Source organism: Phocoena sinus, chromosome 11, assembly GCF_008692025.1.
Source record: "Phocoena sinus isolate mPhoSin1 chromosome 11, mPhoSin1.pri, whole genome shotgun sequence".
NCBI lineage: Eukaryota > Metazoa > Chordata > Mammalia > Artiodactyla > Phocoenidae > Phocoena > Phocoena sinus.
In genome coordinates, this window is record NC_045773.1 from 90,491,250 (window position 1) to 90,508,645 (window position 17,396).

The following is a 17,396-nucleotide window of genomic DNA, read 5'->3' on the forward strand; positions in this document are numbered from 1 at the left end:
GACGGCATGGAATGAGTGTAAAATATTGTGGTTATTGGAGACACTGGTCTTTGTTTTGCATACCACTGATTAGGTAGCACCTGGCATAGTGCCGCTCACATAGCAGACATTTATATTTATCAGTATTCTTTGCTGCAGTTATCAGAAATCCAATTGTAACTGATTTAAGAGAGAAAAAGTAAATGAATTTATTGACTTGCATAGAAAGTTCAGGAGTAGTTTAGATTTCAAGGATATCTAGTTACAGATAATCATAATAGCTTCAGGAATCACCTGTTTTTCTCTTTCTTTGACTTCGCTTTTGAGAAAGTAAGAGTGTTTCTGTTTCAGTGATAAACCTAATTCTAACTGGCTTAAGCAAAAATAAAATTATTGCCTTTTGTAATCAACAAATTCAGAGGTTCTACATAATATAAGAAGGTTCAACAGTACATCTAATAGACATTCCAAAAGAGAGAAAAAGAAATAATGGCCAATAATTTTCTAGAATTGAAGGAAGATGACTCTTTACATTGAAGAAGCACATCAAGTCTTAGGAAAATAATATATACATATAACACATATATGATGAATATAAGCAAAGAGAAAAATAATGATCTTAACTAGCAGCAGTTAAAACGTAACCTGACTAGAAAGAAATGACATTTAGACTGGAAGCCATATTGTCAAAAGTAAAAATATGCCAAAGATAGTGGAACATATATAGTACAGAGTATATAAATATATATATATATATATATAAATAACCTGGACAACGTAGTAAATCATCACTCAAGAATGAGGATGTGATGTAATGCACCACTGCTAATCCAAACAACACCCTGATCAACCCTAGTCCTTTCCCATCATACTCAGCCAAGGACTGAAGTCTCAGGGATATAAAAAGGGAAGTATTCATGAGTCAAAAATATAAATGGATTCTGGAAAGAGGGCAGTACATGAATCTTGAATCTCCATGAATCACCACATCAAAACAGACTGTATAGTGAAACCAAAAATGCATGAGGCAACATTTACAACTAAACTAGGTAACAGATAACTCCACAAACCCCAAAATACAAGTGTGGGATCAAACCACAAATGCAAAGTTGCATAGTGTTAATGCTGAAAAAAATCAGATAAAAACTGTGAAGATATTAAGAAAATTATATAAGACATGAAAGAAAAATCAGAATAGGGACTTCCCTGGTGGTCCAGTGGTTAAGACTCCATGCTCCCAATGCAGGGTGCACGGGTTCCATCCCTGGTCAGGGAACTAAGGTCCCGCATGACGCGGCCAAAAAAAAAAAAAATCAGAATTAAAAATACCTCAGAAATAAAGTAACAACTTGGGAAAGAATTAGAAGTAAGAGAAAAAGTGGTTTCAGAAAATACTGAACTAGAAGGAACATAGGAGTAAATACAGATGGTGCCCAAGAGAACTAGAATTTGAAAATGAGATTTTAAATAAATATAGAAACAGAAATGATTTTAGAGAAAAGATAAATATTGAAGATAGGTAAAGAAGATCCAGTGTACGGATTAAGAGTTCTTGATAAAGAAAACCAAAGCTAGCTAACAGAATACAACGCATAATTCAAGAGAACTTTTCCTGAAGTAAAATACATATATTCTATTTATATATATTCACATATATATTCAAAACCTCACACTGAAAGAGTATACTGTGTGCCCCTGAAAGCACTGAGCATGAACAAGATGTATTCTAGTCAGTAAAATTACTAGACTTTACGTTTTGAAAAATGGTCATTTAGGCCAAAAAAAATTTATGAGAGAAAATTGGATTACCATAAGACTTCAACATTAACACTTTATGTGAGGAGAAAATGGTGAAACATTTAAAATATTCAAAGAAAGAAAATGAGAACCAAGTACCCTGTATCCATCAAAACTGACTTGAAAGTATAAAAGCCTTGGGGCTTCCCTGGTAACGCAGGGGTTGAGAGTCTGCCTGCCGATGCAGAGGACACGGGTTCGTGCCCCGGTCCGGGAAGATCCCACATGCCGCGGAGCGGCTGGGCCCGTGAGCCATGGCCGCTGAGCCTGCGCGTCCGGAGCCTGTGCTCCGCAACGGGAGAGGCAACAGCAGTGAGAGGCCCGCGTACCACCAAAAAAAAAAAAAAAGTATAAAAGCCTATTGGTTATCAAAATGAAAGGGCTCAGACTGTTACTTGAGTGCTTCCTGAGGGGTGAAGCTTGGCAACAAAATTACTGACAGTGACAGAAAGACAGTTAGTGAAACTTTCAATATTACTTATAGAACTAAGACTAAATGAGGCTTTGTTTCAGTCAGGGTCAAGAGAAAGAAACTACACAATAATTTGAACAGAGGACATTTACTATGAATATTAATGGAATTGGAATAAAGGGAGGCTGACTAGCAAAAGGCAAAGAGAATTCTTACCATATAGGAACAGTAGATACAGGGAACAGCCACCACTCCTGAACTGAAATAGAATGGCCAAGAAGCACCCTTGCCCCCATGCCCCATCCACCTCGTTGTTGGAGAGGGCATGACTGTGGCTCCCTGCTGTGGCCTCAGTGCGCCCCGTTAGAAATCCTCTCTGGAGTTCTTGGAGAACTAGCCACAGCAAGGTGACTTTATCAGAATTCACCGCAGAGTGCCCAGAGAAGCCACTTACAGGAAGGTGCTATACCAGCAGCACACCACTTCATGAAGCCATCTAAAAACGGTGTACTGGGGGAAGCTGCCCTGGGAAGCTGCCGCTTGTTGTTGGCTACTGGGCGCTGCTGAAAGGAACCACACACTCTGCAGGAGCCCAGGGAGATAAAGTACAGGAGAATCAGAAAGAGAAGCCTCTTCCTCCTCCAGTGCCTCCCCGCCCCTACTCCGGCCCCGCCCCCTCCTTGCAACAGTACCTTCTGCTAACAAAGCCTAACATTAAACCAGCTGATATGGGAGAAGTATTTATAGAGTTCAGCTCCATTATTGCACAGCAAACAAAGATTTGGAGCTGAGAGCCACAAAAAGTATAATCTGAGATGGATTTGTATTCTGAAATATTGGTACAAAATTACTGTAAAACTGGAAAGGAGTTTGGGAGGAGCATCAACAAAAATTTAACTTTTCAGTATATTGATGGTGGCAATATTAGTATTTTGAGAATGTATGTTTAATATGGGGTAAAATGAGTAATTATCATTAGTATGAACTATCTAGTTTCCTGCATCTTTTCAGTAGCAGTGCTCATTCTTATCATCTGGAGTGTGGTTTTGAAATACCAAGTCCCACTTAAAGAAACAAAGGCTACTTGGAGAAATGGGTGATTCTTGATCTGGGGTAGGAAATGTATAGAATGAGCATAAAATATCTTGACATACTGAAGAGCAGAGGGACTATTAAAGACTTCTAGGGTCATGTCCAAAGGACCCAGGAGCCAACTTGAAGAGGCTCCCCATTGGCCAAAGATGGGACAATTTGAGTTTCAATAAGGGTAATAATTAGAATGGACTGAAACCCATTAAATAAGTCTAAATACATAAATTCATAATAATAATGTAGTCTTACCAGAGGGATTAAACCTGAATCTGATCAAGTTGAATCTGATCAACTGCCAATTTACAGGAAATAGAGGACAAAGACACATTGAAAACACCATGAGTCTGCAATCTGCAAAATCCAGACTGTGGGGAACCCTGCAATCAGACAGAGGAGTTCAACAGATAAATTGTAAGAAAAAGAAGGGAGAGAACCAATAGATTAAAGGAGACGTAAAAGACATCAAATTATCCTAAATGATACATTAGAACAGTTAGACTAATTGATATTTTCAGGACACTAAAATCTGTAACAAGACAAGGATGCCCACTCTCACCACTTCTATTCAACATAGTATTGGAAGTCCTAGCCACAGCAATCAGGAAAAGAAATAAAAGGCATCCACATTGGAAGGGAAGAGGTAAATTTGTCATTATATGCAGATGACAGGATACGATATATAGAAAACCTTAAGACGCCACACAGACACTACTAGAACTGATAAACGAATTCATCAAGGTAGGAGGATACAAGGTTAACATATAGAAATCAGTTGCAGTTCTTTACATTAACAATGAAATATCAGAAAGGGAATGTAAAAAACCAATCCCTTTTAAAATCGCGTCAAAAAATAAAATACTTAGGAGTAAACCTGACCAAGGAGGTGAAAGACATATTATGCTGAGAACTATAAAATATTAATAAAGGAAATTGAAGATGACTCAAAGAAATGGAAAGATATCCTATGCTCTTGTATTGGAAGAATTAATATTGTTGAAATGGCCATACTACCCAAAGCAATCTACAGATTTAGTGTGATTCTTACCAAATTACCCATGACATTTTTCACAGATCTAGCAAAAATAATCCTGGGCTTCCCTGGTGGCACAGTGGTTGAGAGTCCGCCTGCTGATGCAGGGGACACGGGTTCGTGTCCCGGTCTGGGAAGATCCCACATGCCGCAGAGCGGCTAGGCCCATGAGCCATGGCCACTGAGCCTGCGCGTCCGGAGCCTGTGCTCCGCAATGGGAGAGGCCACAACAGTGAGAGGCCCGAGTATCACAAAAAAAAAATAAATAAAAATAATAATCCTAAAACTTATATGGAACCATAAAAGACCCAGATTCGCCAAAGCAATCCTGAGGAAAAAGAAAAAAGCAGGAGGCATAACCCTCCCAGACTTTAGACAATATTACAAAGCTAACAGTAACCAAAACAGCATGGTATTGGTACAAAAACAGATACATGGATAAATGGAACAGAATAGAGAGCCCCAAAACAAACACACACACACACATATAGTCCATTACTTTGACAAAGGAGGCAAGAATACACAAAGGAGAAGAGATAGTCTCTTCAGCAAGTGGTGTTGGAAAAGTTGGACAGCCACATGTAAATCAATGACATTAGAACACACCCTCCTCCCACCATACACAAAAATAAACTCTAAATGGCTTAAAGACTTAAATATAAGACACGACACCATAAAACTCCTAGAAGAGAACATAGGCAAAACATTCTCTGACATAGATCGTACCATTATTTTCTTAGGTCAGTCTCCCAAGACAATAGAAATAGAAACAAAAATTTTAAAAATGGGACCTAATCAAACTTACAAGCTTTTGCACAGCAAAGGAAACCATAAATTAAATGAAAAGACAACCTACAGGCTGGGAGAAAATATTTGCAAATGATGCGACTGACAAGGGCTTAATTTCCAAAATATTTAAAGTGCTCATATGACTATCAAAAAACAAACAACCCAATCAAAAAATGGGCAGAAAACCTAAATAGACATTTTTCCAAAGAAGACATACAGATGGACAACAGGCACATGAAAAGATGCTTAACGTCACTAATTATTAGAGAAATGCAAATCAAAACTACAAGGAGGTACCATCTCACAGGGTCAGAATGGCCATTATTAAAAAGTCTACATATATGAAATTCTGGACAGGGTGCAGGGAAAAGGAAACCCTCCTATACTGTTGGTGGGAATGTAAATGGGTGCAGCAGCCACTATGGAAAACAGTATGGAAGTTCCTCAAAAGGCTAAAAATAGAGTTACCATATGATCCAGCAATTCCACTCCTGGGCGTATATCTGGACAAAGCTATAATTCAAAAAGAAACATGCACCCCAATGTTCATAGCAGCACTGTTCACAATAGCCAAGACATGGAAACAACCTAAATGTCCATTGACAGATGAGTGGACGAAGATGTGGTACATATACACAATGGAATACTACTCCCCCTTGTGGTTGCCAAGGGGAAGGGTGTGTAGGGGAGGGAAGGAACGGGAGTTTGGGACGAGCAGATGAGAACTATTATGTATGTAGGATGGATAAACAACAGTGTCTGTATAGCATAGGGAACTGTATTCAATATCCTGTGATAAAACATAATGGAAAAGAATACGAAAAAGAATATATATATGTCTAACTAATAACTGAATCATTTTGCTGTACAGTAGAAATTAACACATTATAAATCAACTATACTTCAATTAAGTATTTTTTAAAAGACATCAAATTAAAGAGTAAGACTATATTACAGTGTCTAGAGGTACACTTAAAGACATTTTTAAAAGTGGTGATTGTCGGGCTTCCCTGGTGGCGCAGTGGTTGAGAGTCCGCCTGCCGATGCAGGGGATGCGGGTTCGTGCCCCGGTCCGGGAGGATCCCACATGCCGCGGAGCGGCTGGGCCCGTGAGCCATGGCCGCTGAGCCTGCGCGTCCGGAGCCTGTGCTCCGCAACGGGAGAGGCCACAACGGTGAGAGGCCCGCGTACCGCAAAAAAAAAAAAAAAAAAGTGGTGATTGTCAAAGTCAAGATACTGATTACTTTTGGGGGAGGCAGGGGGTTTGTGATTGTAATGGAGAACACAGGCTTCTGGTGTGACTGACAAAACTCTTGATTTGGGAAGCGAATACAAGTGTGTTCACCTTGTAATCAACCATCTGTTTATTAACCAAGATGTTAATGAAACATTTTAACCAAGCTGTTAATGAAAGTGACAAAAATGGAGAATTTTTCACTCAAACACCTAAACTCTAAAGGGTATATACTTTAGTAAGAGGGAAATGGAACTCAAAAGCAAGGAATGAGATGCAAAAAGAAATGACTTTGAGTAAATTAGATCCTGAAAGAATATAATTCCTGAGTTAAATGAATTTGAGAAAGAGAGTCTGGAAAAGCATAGTGAATTGACCACATTCACTCATTTTCTTTCCAAAACACCCACTGAAGTGAAACAAAGGAATAGTTATAAACTGACAGGGTGGCTGCAGTTTTGCAAGACAGTAGGTCATTGATTTGAGGAAAGGCTCAGAACTTGAAGGTATAAGGTACTTTGGGAAGTGGAAAGTGCTTACAGGAAGCTGATGAGTAAAAATCTGTATGATGAATAGTGACTCCTTATCCCCCATTTTTTTCCCATTCCTCTTTTTGAAATTCCATCAGCCAAAGCCATGCCTCCTAAACTAGATATTGGAGTATTATTCTTTCGAGAAACTGAATGGTCCCAGAGAAAGCCTTCTATATGTTGCCATTTGGAGGCCCAAGAGCAAAAAGTTTGGTTTACCAGCTTATCACTCTCACCTGAAACCTATTAGTATATAAGTGTAGAAAGAAGTCACCCCAAACAAACCTATTAGTCCCCCAAACAAAAGTGAAATCTATAAATATGAATTGCAGAGAATAATATTGATGAGTATTTGACAATTAAAAAAATAGTTGGATAGGTATACAGAAAACCAAACAAATTTTTAAAAGAAAGGCAATCATTAATACCGGGAAAAGCTAGCCTTTCTGTGTTACCCTAAAAGGGGTCCATATGGCATTGTTCTGAGTTCCCATCTTAACTCAAAAGGAAACTATCACAATGTCCAGAGCCCCCGATAGCCTGAAAATGGAGGAGGGTGTCCTCAAATTCCTTGCAGCAGGAACCTACCTTGGTGGCATCAACCTTGACTTCCGAATGGAATACAGCATCTGTTACCGAATCGGGTTCATTTTGCGGGATGTGCAGCAAGCCGAAACGCTGAGACACTGCAGTTTGCAGCCAAGAGAGGGTTTATTCACAGGGCAACCAAGTGAGAATACGAGGATATGGGCGGACAAATCTCAAAACCGCCTCCCTGAAGGGGAGCAGGGCGGTCTGAGGCGTGGGGAGAGTCGGGAAAGGTGATTAGAAAAAGGTGCGGTAATCGTCGTTCTGCGCAGGCGTAATAAGCTACAGGCCTCCCCACGTTCCAATGAGGAGGCACTCAGCACAATCTGAGGGTGGAGTCTTCAGCCCTCTGATGTCAAAGGTCACCGAGGGGGCACTCGTGCATGCCCTGTTGGAGGGTGGGTGGTCCTAACCAGATTTAATCAGCTCAGATGGAACTAGACACAGCTGACTCCAAGTCCCAAGTTAGGCTACCTGCTGCTTGGAGGACATGCAATTAAAATAACCTTGATTAGTGAAGGCAGATGAAATGTATTTAACTTATGATTACCTGTGGTTTCACATCTACGTCATAAATCTGAAGAGAACCTGGGAGAAGCTTCTCCTGGCAGCTTTTGCTGTTGTTGCCATTGAAAACCTGGCTGATGTCAGTGTCACGTGAAATACTCCAGGAGTACCGGCCAGTGAGCTGTGCTGAAGTTTGCTGCTGCCACCGGAGCCACTCCGCTTCCTGGCTGCTTCACTCCCGGGACCTTCACTGGCCAGATGCGAGTGGCTTTCTGACTTCTAGTGGTTACTGATCCCAGGGTTGACCACCAGCCTCTCACAGAGGCGTCTTATGTTAACCTGCCTACCACTGCTCTGTATAACAGACACTCCTCTGTGCTGTGTGGACACGGCCGCACCGCGTACCAGCGGGAGAACTCACTCAGCTGGTCTGATGTAGTGGATGCTGCTTCAGGAAGTTCTGCACATGTACGGCACCATCTCCTGTGACCACCCCTGGGAAGTCAGGCCCGATCATTACTTCTACAGAGATCCTGAGGAGAGTGAAAAGGAAGAGCAGGCTGCTGCTGAAAAGGCCGGGACCCAGGGAGAATTTCAGGGGGAATGGACCGCTCCAGACTCTGAGTTGACTGCTACTCAACCTGAGGTCACAGACTGGTCTGAAGGAGCACAGGTGCCCCCGAGTCTGTCCAGCAGTTTCCTGCTGAGGACTGGAGCGCTCAGCTGGCCACCAAAGACTGGTCTGCAGCTCCCACCACTCAGACCACTGAATGGGAAGGGGCAACCACTGAGGGGTCTTAAGCTGTTCTACAGACCAGCTTAAGACTATTTCTTAAATAGAAAATGGAAATAAGGGTGACAGAAAATAAACAGTTAAATAACAGAATAGCAAAAAAAAAAAAAAGGCCCTGGAAAGGAAACATTAATCATAATTACGACTTGGCTTATAATTGAATAATATTTACAGAGTCATAATAATATCAATACTATTATTTTAACCAAAATTTGTGATGTATTTACTATGAGAGAACAGAGGAAGAGAGAGAATAGAGGAAGTGGGGGAAGAGATAAGTCGGCTAAATGCTGATCTCCTTATTAATACAAGTCAATAGTTGACATCTAAAACTGATATATAAAAAAATCAGGGGCTTCCCTGGTGGCGCAGTGGTTGAGAGTCCGCCTTCCGATGCAGGGGACGCGGATTCGTGCCCAGGTCTGGGAAGATCCCACATGCTACGGAGCTGCTGGGCCTGTGAGCCATGGCCGCTGAGCCTGCGCGTCCGGAGCCTGTGCTCTGCAACGGGAGAGGCCACAACAGTGAGAGGCCAGCGTACCGCAATTAAAAAAAAAAAAAAAAAGTGAAAAAATCAAAGTAAAAAAAAAATCAAAGTAAACATATTCTTTAGAAATACGGAAGCAATGAGGTACCACATCACACCAATCAGAATGGCCATCATTAAAAATCTATAAATAACAAATGCTGTAGAGGGTGTAGAAAAGGGGACCCTCCTACATTGTTGATGGGAATGTAAGTTGGTACAGCCACTATGGAAAACAGTATGGAGGTTCCTCAGAAAACTAAAAATAGAATTACCATATGATCCAGCAATCCCACTCCTGGGCATATACCCAGACAAAACTATAATTCAAAAAGATACACGCACCCTTATGTTCATGGCAACACTACTCACAATAGCTAAGACATGGAAACAACCTTAATGCCCATCAACAGATGAATGGATAAAGAAGATGTGGTATATATATACGATGGAATATTACTCAGCCATAAAAAAGAACAAAATAATGCCATTTGCTGCAACATGGTTGGACCTAGAGATTATCATACTAAGTGAAGTCAGAAAGAGGACAAATACCATATGTTATCACTTATAAGTGGAATCTAAAATATGCCACAAATGAACCTTTCTACAAAACAGAAACAGAATCATGGACATAGAGAACAGACTGGTGGTTGCCAAGTGGGAGGGGATTGGAGGAGGGATGGAGTGGGAGGTTGAGGTGAGCAGATGTAAGCTTTTATATGTAGAATGGATAAATGACAAGGTCCAACTGTATAGCACAGAGAACTATATTCAATATCCTACGATAAACCATAATGGAAAAGAATATTTAAAAAGGAATGTATATGTATGTATAACTGAATCACTTTGCTGTACAGTAGTAATTAACACAACACTGCAAATCAACTATACTGCAAAAAATTTTTTTAAATACGCAAACGTCAGATGAAATAGCTAAAAGAATGGAAGGTACATAGGGTCACCTTCGTGGAAACTAAATGAAGGGCCCCCTTCTCCAAGACACATAAACCTGTAAGAAAGTTATTTTAATATCTTGATTTTGTAAAAGCAAAACCAAAAACGCTATCGGACTTCCCTTGTGGTCCAGTGGTTAAGACTCCACGGGGGCTGTGGGTTCGATCCCTGGTTGGGGAAGTTCTGCATGGCATGCAGTGCGGCCAAAAAGGAAAAACAAACAAAACAAACAGACAAAAAATCACTGCCAATTGCAAGAAAATAATGTCTGTGCTGTTAATACACCTGCAAGGGTTACGCAGTGAACTCTCTCCACAGCAACAAGCCTGCTTCCAGGGAGCAGAATGGGGTCTGCAGTGGGGAAAGGTGGGGCAGAATATTTCCAGTTTTCGTCTACAGTTTGATTTTTTTAAACTATGTATATCTATTACTCTGATGGGGAAGAAAGAAAAAGTGAAGGGAGGGGCTGGCTTCAGGTATGGCTAAATAGAGAGGATTCAAGTAATGTCACCAGGATCTGGATTCTCTCAGCAATGCAAGCGCTCCTGTTAGGATCAAAAGATTGCTTCAGCCTTCACTTTCTCTCTGTGTTCCTAGTCTTGAGAAGGAGTGAGCTTTCTAGGGGTGAAAAGTTGTGGGTCGATACATGGAGCCTGGACCAGTTAAGTGGCAGGGAAGTCACTGAAAACAAGACAACAGCAGCAGGAAAGAACATTAACAGAGTCAAATAGGAAGAGAAGATTCAAAAAAAGGAGAACGTTTAAAATATAGCAGAAAAGTCGAGGAAAAGGAAGATGGAGAAAAGACCACGACATTGACGAAGACATTGCTGACTTTGAGAGGATAGTTCCATGGTGCAGTGGCAGCCCAGTCATTTTGTTACAGTGGTTTTCAAAGTCTGGTTCCTGGACCAGCAAACAATAGCCACACCACCTGGGAACTTGTTAGAAATGCAAATTCTTGGGTCCCACATCAGACCTTCTGAATCAGAGACTCTGGGCCCGGGCCCCACTAAGCTGTGTTTTAATAAGACCTCCAGTTGCACACTGAAGTTTGTTGGCGGTGTGAATTGGTAAAATCTCGATATAGGACAATTTAACAATATTGGTCATAATTAGAAATGCATATACCCTCTAGCTCAGGGTTTTCACTTATAGCAATGTGCCCTACAGTTATCTGCCTGCAGACAAAATGACATATACAAGGTTGTAGCATTATTGATTGGAAACTAAATGTCCATCAATGGGGACTGGTAAAATCTACAGTGCTGCAGCTATTCTATACAATGCTATGTAGCTATAATAAAAATGAGGAAACTCTTCACGCACTGATGTCCCCCAGATAGATTATACCCATATCTCCAGATTAAGCTGCAAAAACAAGGTGCAAAATAGAATGCGTGGTGTGCTGTCATTTGTGTAAAATAAGAAAGGAACAAAATTATCTATCTATCTATATAATGCAATGACTATGTATGTTGACAAAACCTCTGGAAGGACAAATAGGAAATAATATGGTTATCTACTGAGGGGGATGGAAACTAGGTTATAAGCAAAAGGGTGAGAGAGTGCTTGAACTGTGAGACTTTATCACTTAATCAAAAAACATTTATTTTGAAATTCTCCAATGAATTCATCTCTGTATTACTCTACAGCAGGTTATCATCAATTTTATTTTTTTGGCCGAGCCTCATAGAGTGTGGTGGGGTCTTAGTTCCCCCACCAGGGATCGAACCTGGCCCAGGCAGTGAAAGCACCGAGTCCTAACCACTGGGCCACCAGGGAATTCCCATCATCAATTTTAGTGCAGACGCTACAGCACTGCCTACAATGGCCTCCCGGCCTCCAGGGTTCTCTAGTCTTGACTTGCTCCAATTCATTTCCTACACAGTTATAGGAAATGTTATATCTGCCTCTAAATCCAGATAATCAGTCAAGAGAAAGACAGAGTCTTTGATACCTTACCCGAGTCCAGCAAATCCTCTTCCCGAGGTGATCCATGCTGGAAAAGATGAATCCCCATCCAAGGTGAGCAGGTCTCTGTACAGATCACACATGTGGAACCTCAACAATATAACTGCATTAGAAGGCGGCACAGAGCTACACACATAAAGTATCAAGGGGGCCATTTTATTTCTTCTTCTGTAATTGTTATCAAATATTTCGAATTTCAGATCCAAACTAGAAAATTTTACTTTAAACACATTTGATATTTGTAGTTAATATGTAACAAGATCACAGAAAATAGGCTTTATATCTTTACTTAACCCTTCTTACTCTGACATCTGAGGTTTGGGAGCAGAGGGAGAGGAGAACAGCTAGTGTTTGGTTGTGTAGTGACAGCTTCTGTGTGTGTGTGTGCGTGTGCGTGTGTGTGTTAAGAACACTTAACGTGAGATCTACCCTCTGAACATTGTAAGTGTACGATACGATATTGTGAACTATAAGCCCGATGTTGTACAGCAAATCTCTAGAACTCTAGTCTTACACAACTGTCTGTTCTACCTGCAAGAAGTGTGGATCCAGAGGGCTTTCTATAGGAGGTGATTTTGAGCTGAGTTGAGTCATATAGTTATTTATTATAAGGACGTAGTAGGGAAGGTTACTCCAGGGAGAGGGAGGAACAAGGATAAAATTGTGCAGAGAGCTAAGCTGATACTATGGTCTGGAGTAAAGGTAACTCTGGAAAAGTAGGGACGGGCTGGATTATGAAGGGCTTTAATCCCTTAGGAGGGAGTTTGGACTTTATCCTGTAGACAACAGAAGCTGTTGAAGACTTTTTTTTTTTTTTACAGTGAAATATGCAGATCTTTATTATAGAGTGCAGTGAGTTTGGGCAACTGTGTACACCAAAGTAACTACCACCCCAGTCAAAGTACAAAGCATTTCAACCCAGAAAAGTCTCCTGGGTCCAGTGGTGTGCAGGAGATAGCTCCCACACAGGCAATTCCAGACATCTCATCCCCAAATCCTGTTGTTATCTTAAAGAAGGCCATGATGGGAAATCAGCAAATACTACACACCAGAGATTGCCCCATGCCCCCCTGCCCCCGAGAGCCAGTTTTCCAGCAAACTGTAGCTCATGTCCCTTCTCAGTCAATCCTCCATGCCCAGAGAGGCAAATCAACATAGGTTTACTTCTGCTTGTTCTTGAACTTCACGCAAATGGAATAACATTTTGTATCTTGTTTTCTTCCATCAAAATGATGTCTGTGAGATTCATCAGTGTTGTGATTTATTAGTAATTTGTTCCCTTTCTGTTGCTAAGCACCATTCCAATGTACAAATAAACTGTATTTTTTCTAATTTCTTGTTGAAGGACATTCATTTGTTTCCAATTTGGAACTATTAATTTTTATTTATTTTTTTCACCTTTATGGAGGAGTAATTGACAAATAAAATTTTTATACTTTAAGTGTATAACTTGATGATTTGATGTACATATGCATTGTGAAATGATTACCAAATTCAAGTCAATTAACAGCCATCAGCTCACATAGTTAACTCTTTTTCGTGTGTGTGCTGAGAACACATACAGTCTACTCTCAGCAAATTCCAAGTGTACAATTCCATATTATTAACTATAGTTACCATGCTGTACATTAGATCCTCAGAATGTATTTATCTTATAACTGGAAGTTTGTACCCAATTTTTAAAAAGCTACTGTAGGGCTTCCCTGGTGGCGCAGTGGTTGAGAGTCCGCCTGTCGACGCAGGGGACACGGGTTCATGCCCCAGTCCTGGAAAATCCCACATGCTGCGGAGCAGCTGGGCCCGTGAGCCATGGCCGCTGACCCTGTGTGTCTGGAGCCTGTGCTCCGCAACGGAAGAGGCCACAACAGTGAGAGGCCCGCGTACCGCAAAAAAAAAAAAAGCTCCTGTAGACATTCTTGTGCAAGTATTTTCATGATCATATGTTTTCATTTATCTTGGGCAAATACCCAGAAGTGGAATTTATGGGTCATAGAATAGGTTTATTTTTAACTTTGTAAGAAAGTGCCAGAAAGTTTTCCAAAGGGGTCGTGGTGCACAAGCAATGTATGAGAGTTCTGGTGGCTCCAGATACTTGCCAGCATTTGATGTCACAATGCCTTTTTACATTTAACCATTCCAATGTGTATGAAGTAATATCACTTCATAGGATTTTGATCTGCATTTCCCTGAAGGCTAATTATATCACACATATTTTTGTGGGCTTGTTAGCTATTCCTTTATCTTCTTTGGTATTGTGTCTGATAGAATTTTGCAGAGTATTTGATAGAATTCATCAGCAAAATGATCTGGGCTTGGAGTTGTCTTTGGGGAAGGTTTTTGATAATGAATTAATATCTTTAGTAGATATTCACGTTTTGTAATTCATTTTATTAGTTTTGGTAAGTTGTGTTTTTCAAGGAATTTGTCCATTTTTTTCTAAGTTGTGGAATTTATTAGCCTAATGCTTTACTTTTCATAATATTCCCTTATTATCCTTTTAAAAATTTTTTTTATTTTATTTACTTTTTTATACAGCAGGTTCTTATTAGTCATCAATTTTATACACATCAGTGTAAACAAGTCAATCCCAATCGCCCAATTCATCACACCACCATCCCCACCCCATCACGTCTTCCCCCCCTTGGTGTCCATACGTTTGCTCTCTACATCTGTGTCTCAACTTCTGCCCTGCAAACCGGTTCATCTGTACCATTTTTCTAGGTTCCACATACATGCATTAATATACGATATTTGTTTTCCTCTTTCTGACTTACTTCACTCTGTATGATAGTCTCTAGATCCATCCACGTCTCAACAAATGACCCAATTTCGTTCCTTTTTATGGCTGAGTAATATTCCATTGTATATATGTACCACAACTTCTTTATCCATTGGTTATAGGATTTGATTTTACTGTGATTGCATCCCTCCTACCGTCTCATTGTGGCTTCTCCTTTGTCTTTGGATGTGGGGCACCCTTTCTGGTGAGCTCCAGTGTTCTCCTGTCGATGATTGTCCAGCAGCTAGCTGTGACTCTGGCATTCTCACAAGAGGGAGTGAGAGCATGTCCTTCTACTCCGCCATCTTGGTTGTGTGTGAGCTGTTGAAGACTTTTAATCAGGGAGATAAACCTGGTCATATTTGTCTTTTATAAATATCTCTCTGGTAGTTGTGTGGAAGATGGGGTGGAGAGGTGCCAAATTGGAGACTGGGACTCCAGTTGGGAGGCCACAGTCTAGATAAGATGAAGAGAACCTTGAACCAAGTCACTAGTGATGGGGCTGTAAAGGAAGGGGGCATTGGAGTGAAATTAAGAAAGCCCAATTTGCGAAATTTGGTGACTGAATGGATCTGGGGAGATAGAGAGAGAAGCATCACATAGTTTCTGACTTGGATGCCTGAGTGAATGCGCTGTGATGCCCTTTGTGGAAATGAGAGATGGCAGAAGGAAGTGCAAGATGGCAGAAGGGAGGAGCAGTAAGGTGCCTGTGAGATAGCCAAGGGGTACTGGCTGTTGAATATATTGTGTCTGTAAAGATACAGATAGAAGAGTCATAACCATTTACAGGTGGTCCTTGGAGTGACGACTAGATGGAAAACTCTATGAAATGAAAAGAAAACCAAGGACAAATACCAGGGAAATATTGAAGAAGAAGACAAAAAGACTGACAAGAATAGCTAGTGAGGTGGAAAGGAAACTAGGATTGAGTGCCAGGAAAGATTTTCCATAAAAAAGGACTCTACCTGGTGTCAAAACCATAAATAAATTAAGGAGGGTGAAAACTGTGGTGGGCATTTTTCTTTTTTGACCATCCTACCTCATTTTCCCTCTTTTGATAAGAGCACCCCAATTTCCTCTTACTGAATAACCTTCTCTCAACATGTGCAGCTGTGGTAGAACTTTCAGGGCATTCTGCTCTGTCATTCTAAGCCATGGGATTGGTGTGTGACCTAAGCTCATCTAATTGGACATGCTGACCTGGGACTTGGACACTTGAACCAAGTGATCCAGGAGAGATCCTTGATAAGATGGTTGATTAGCTCTTGCTATCTACACATTTTTCTTTAATTTCAGAGACTGTGATATCCTTCCAGTAAGTTCCTCTGACGTGGAAGTTAGCAAGTGCTGGTTTATGATCCTTCTAACTAAAGAACCTTAATTGGATTCAGCCATTAAGAGGTCACTGATGGCTTTACCTGAGTAGTTTCTTGAGGTGAAGGGTGAAAGGTTGATTGAAGAGGGAATGGAAGGTGAGGAAGTAGACATAGTAATTGTATACTAAACTTCTGGGAGTTTATTTTGGAAGAGAAGGTGTTAGGGAAATAGCTAATAATTTTAAGCCATGTTTGAAGCTGCGTTTTGCTAAGATAACTGAAAAGAGAGTTCCTAAAAATCAGGCAGCTATGAAACTGTGGTTTTAGTGTTGATTTCTCTAATTTTTAGTGATATTTAACTTATCAACATATTTCAACTGTTCTTATTAGTAATATTGACAAACCCACACCTGATGTCAAATTGCTTTTTAAAGTGTACTTTAGAATAAAGGTTTGTCTGATCTGATACATTGATAGAAAACAATTTGAAAAAAAAAAGTATAACCACTGCCATAGGTGTCATCTGAAAAGATGTCCAACGCACCAAATAAAAGATTAAATTTTAAGATAATTTGATTTCTAACTTTTAGAAATACACATAAAATAAGGCATCTTTTCCGACTCTAGCCAAACTTGGAGTGAGTTGCTCTATGTTTTTCTGCCCGCCAGTGGTTGTCAAAGAGCATTAAGAAATTTATCAGGTTTAAAAATATTGTATATTATAAGAATACATTTTCTTCAAAACAGACTTTTTTATTTTAGGAATTCAAAGTGATTTATAAATGTGTCAGCATTCACTAGAGGCACGTGCTATTCTTGAAAATGGGCGGACTCATAAAGCAACATGAATCTCAGCGTAAACTGACTTCAGACAACCAGTAGGTGGAGGAATTTCCAAAGCTAAGAACCACAGCACTCCCCAAACCCGCCTTCAGAATCTGAGAATCTTAAAAGTCATCCATCCAGTCTTTTCCATTTTATCCTAACAGAAACCACGGACTGTTGACTAGCTTCACGTTATGTACGTTGACTAGCTTTGAGTTACATATACACATAGGGCCCAGGAAATTCCAGTAAAAGGAAAGACTATTTTA

The 17,396-nt window shown here is 40.4% G+C and overlaps 1 pseudogene; it reads left to right on the plus strand.

Moving 5' to 3' along the window:
* Positions 1-7,382: 7,382 nt before the first annotated feature.
* Positions 7,383-8,759, plus strand: LOC116762887 (annotated as a pseudogene).
* The last annotated feature ends 8,637 nt before the right edge of the window (positions 8,760-17,396 follow it).